Below are 4,789 nucleotides of genomic sequence, written 5' to 3'. Positions count from 1 at the left end.
CAGGAAAATTATAAGGTGATTTTGAATGATGTTTAGATGAAGACATTGACGATATCTATCTTCGGATCTCTGATATCTTTTTTTCCCAGTGGTATACAGTAGCCTAAATATAGTCATGGAATAAAGGGTAGGATTTGCACAGGTTTTTTTAGATGAATGTGATGAAAAGATAATGAAACAAAGGAGTGTAGTCTCCTCAGAAAGAAGAGTGGTTCAAAAATGATCTGTGGAGTCTCAATTGGAATAGAGATAAGTGATGTTAGAAAACAGAGGAGGCGTAGGGTGGGAGAACGGCTGGTGGACAGACTGTACCCGACAGCCCAGAAAAGTGCAATGGAGTAAACTAAGCAGGTAAGCAAAAAAAAGGATGCGAGTGTATAGTTGTACAGTAGAATGACTTAGTAAAGGAATGGGTTACTGGGGAATAGTGGATGAGATTTTTGCAGAAGACAAAGAAGTTAGCACTTTAACCTGTTGTCCATATGGACATAAAATTGCCAGTATCCTGTCAACCATTGGAATGAGAACACTGCAGCAAAGGTGCTAATGTCTTAAATGAGTGAGGCAGTGACCAGGCATTAGTAGTGACAATAATGAGGTGACAGAGGACCTTCTAAAACCAGATGATGTGCACTAAATAAGAGAGGGACGTTTTACAAGGGAGAGAGTAATGAGAAGTAGAATGAAGTTTATACCCATTTCTTAGTGCATATGCTATGTAGGCGAGATTTAGTTCCTCTATGAAAGACACCAGGATGGAATTAGAGGTGACAAGATTTGTTTGGAAATGTCTGTGAGGAATAAAGGAGAAGGGGAGGGTGCAGAAGTGGGCAGACAAGTCTTCAGACAGCAATTCAGGCTTGACACCTGTGAAAGGAGATAAAGAAGGAAGGAGAATTGAGGGGGAAGAACTCAAGACCACACAACCATTGTGAAAAAGCCACAGCCAGGCTGAAGCGGGGTCCTCAAGCAAGCGCTGCTCATTGGAAGTGTCCTGTGTCAGACAGGCGTGGCCCAGAAAGAAACGCTCACAAGCTCAGCCAGTCACTGGCTGTGAGAAGAGCATGGGACGTGTGCTTTTTGTGTGAAAGCCATGGTGGATACAGAGGGGCAATAGCTGGAGTCCATCAGCCAACTCTGCTTCTGCAGCAAGTTCTCTTGAAGAAACTTCTGAGTGGAAGACATTTATGGCCTGTATACTTTGTTCTCTCAGGCATCCCATTGCTCCTTCACAAATCTTTAAATCTTTTGTCTTTCCTCATTGCATTTATTTTGTTTGGTTTCTTTTACTTTTTTTTCTACAAATAATCTATTTAGAAAAAAAAATGGCATCTTCTAAGTAAAGATCCTTGAGAAAATTTCCAGGAGGTGGATTATATGATAAACATACTTGAAATGGCTCAAAGTTATTCTTGTGAGTTAGATGCAGCAATGGATTTGGTTGCTTGTAGAAGAAAGTTATTTTAATTTCTTTCTGGATGTGAACATCTTTTTAAAATTATGACAGTTGCATTCCAACTGATGCAAGGTTTTTCTGAATCCCAAATATTTATATCCTCAGAGACTTAAGTCCATAAGCTTAACTACTAGTTAGCTTCTTATCTTCATGCAGAGTATGGCTTAGATATCAGTGTATTAAGGATCAAATATGATAGGTTAAAATTCTGCACACAACAGATATTTTAGGATTAAGTGTATATGTGGGGTTTCCTAATCAGATACATATAGTTGATGTGTGTACTTTATTGTACATTTCTACCCCTGATTATGAGGAGTTAAAAAAAANAATAATTTGCATAACTATTAGTTTTTTATAAGATAACTTCTAATCCTACAAAATTGCTAATAGTTCCATCAATAGAAGGTCACTCAATGGGGCATATCAGACAGAATCAAATAATCCCCAGAGTGTCTGCTATGTAACATCCAGCACTCCACAATATGAAAAATTATTTTAATATTTCTAGGCCCTCAATTTCAATATGTATGTTTCCTAACATTGATCTGCCTGAAAAGAAGCCTGCAGGTGCACGCATTGTATGTTTTTCTTCTCACTTCCATTTCACATATGCACTTCTTGAACTTAGTAAAGTAAAATCATACTCTTTTCCACCCATCACAAATTTTTGTTCCCTGAGGTAAAAAATAAAAAAAAAATCTCTATGGTTTAAAAAAAATCAATTAGAAACAATGATTTTTGAAAAGCCTTCTTTATTGTGGGCACTATAAACCTACCCATCTCCATGTGAGATATATTTCTAATAGAAATTTTCTTTTTATATTTGCTTTTATTTATAATTTATTTTGTATATTTGCTTAGTTGTGCTGTAAAAATAGCTGTAATGATAACTCAATGCAGAATAACATTTTAAACTTTAAAGACTCATGACACAAGACAAATTTTAAAGATTTAATTTAAATAAATTTGTTTCAAAGTATAATAAGATAATGTAGCAAAAGACTTTCAAACATAAAATGTGTTTTTTAGGATGAAATCTAATGGCAGGTATTGATAGCAATATGGTTTCAGAAATGAAAAGGAATTGTATTTCTAACTGTCAGAAAAGAATTTGATCATATATTACTAAAGTGCATGATTGTAGATGGAAAGTTGCCATTGTTTTAATATTCCACAGCATACATTTAAAGAGTGATGTAACATTTTTATTAAAAATATGAATGATTGTAATATGCTGGAATATATAGCAAATATAATTTTTTAATCCTAGGATAAAAATTTTAGATTTTCATAGCTTCCAAAATATTTGCTTTGTAGTCTGTATTTAAATTCATATGTTATTTCTCAAATGCATACTTTTGATTTCATGTAAATTTTCCCATTAATTGTTACTTGCTACTTTTAAGAGAAAGCTCTATGAGAATATTAACAGTGGCCTCAATTCATTTTGACTCCTATGCCAATAAAAGAGCTAAGGACAAAGCCAGAACACATAATGAGATGATTGTCAGTGTTTAAAACTATGGTAGAAAATATGGTCACTTCAATGGCACAGAGAATCATTTCCAAAAAGATAAATTTAAGTTTTACTCACTAATGAAATTATCACTTTCTTTTGCCCATGTGAGTATTTGTTCTTAGTGGATAATATTTAATCCAGCACAATAATCTTTGCAGATGAAATTTTAATGAATGTGTTTCAGATAAGCCAAAGTCAAGTATAAATTAGAGTAGTGATAAATAGCAACAAAAAAGGTTTGGCCAGAAACTGCTTGTATTGAGAATGCGATGAGAGAGATTTGGTGTTATAATCACACCTCTATGTTTATAACCACCTGCTTAATCCTCTGATATTTTTTATCTTTAGTTTGTGATCTTGTGTGGACAGCCTTCTAAGCATTGTATATGTAGCTCTATCTCTTTCTGCCTATAATATTCTCAACCAAGTCACCTGTAAAATTCAGTTTTTATATCATTTTCTTGGTAAAATATTTTTAGATCAATCTTCTCTGAACCCATGCCTACTTCTGTATCTATAAAATTTTATATCCCTCTTTCTTTGTCATTGAAAACCTTGTGCCTAGAGCACATTCTTAATAAATATTTATTGAATGAGTAAATAAATGATTAAATAAATGTACAACTTTAACCACTTCTTTCCAGAAATGTTTAGCAAATGTGCCTTTTTGTGAAGAATTTTAAATAACAAATGCATTTTATGAAATGTAAATGCTACCAAGCAGTATTACAAAGAATTAAAAAGACATGAAAAATTTATTTTATTTTGTTTACTGTAGTAAATGTTTTTTGAGCATGTACTACATGTGCTAGAAAATTTGATAGATTCTGGGGCTACTGATCAATAAGAGAGCTATATCCTGCCCTCCTGGAGGTTATAATTTTGCAGAGGAGTTAAATATTGAAGATATAATTAGATATATGTCAAATGCTAAATAAAGAAGTAGAGGGTGCTGTAGAAATGTATCAGAGTTCTCCAGAGAATTATTAAATTCCAGAGAATTATTAAAGATATATATCTTATATGCAAAATATATATTTATATATTAAGAGATTATATATGAAGATTATACAATATATATAAATACATATGTATATGGGGAGAGAGAGAGATTGATTGATTGATTTTAATGAATTGGTTCATGAGACTAAGGGGGCTTTCAAAGTCTGAAATCTGTAGGCAAGTGAGCTGGTTAGAAACTCAGGCAGGAGTTGATTACTCGACAAAGTCTTCAGGAAGAATTTCTTCTTCTCTGGAAAAACCTCATTTTTTGCTCTTAGGGCCTTCCAACTGATTGGAGGAGGCCCGTCCACATCATCAAGGGTAATACTTTTTGCAGTGAACTGATGTTAGATGTTAACAGTGCTTGGGAAATACAGGCACAGTGACACCTAGAATAGTGTGTAATTAAATAACTGGGCACCATACCTGGCCAGGTTGACACACAAAACTCACCATCATATGGCATTATAAAAGGGTACATGAAAACAGTTAACCAATCCATCCACCAGGTTCAGGACAGGCTTTTTTTTAAAATAGGCATTTAAATTGAAACTTGAAGTAAAAATGGTGCTAGCTAAGTAAAAATCAAGGGTAAATTGCAGGGTAAGGTTAGTTCAAGATGAAAGGAAATTTTAGGTGGAAATGGTCCAAGGTAGAAAAATTATATACTAGTTACATTGTCTGTTGGTTTTTATGTAAGAAATGAGGAAAAAGGAAAGAGTCAAGGATGAGTTCTTCCTTCTGTACAATAAGTTATGGGATTTCAGAACAGAGGGAGCAGAGAAAAATCATAACTTAAGTTTGGGATC

General features: G+C 33.8%; 1 protein-coding gene across 6 annotated transcripts in view; it reads left to right on the top strand.

The window, feature by feature from the left end:
* GRIK2 (glutamate ionotropic receptor kainate type subunit 2) overlaps nt 1–4,789 on the top strand; it is a 638,721-nt gene that overhangs the window by 536,099 nt on the left and 97,833 nt on the right. The window lies entirely within an intron of this gene.

Source organism: Hipposideros armiger, unplaced genomic scaffold (genome assembly GCF_001890085.2).
Source record: "Hipposideros armiger isolate ML-2016 unplaced genomic scaffold, ASM189008v1 scaffold_81, whole genome shotgun sequence".
NCBI classification, from domain to species: Eukaryota; Metazoa; Chordata; class Mammalia; order Chiroptera; family Hipposideridae; genus Hipposideros; species Hipposideros armiger.
The sequence above is the reverse complement of the archived record's forward strand: the minus strand, read 5'-3'. Positions and strand labels throughout refer to the sequence as shown.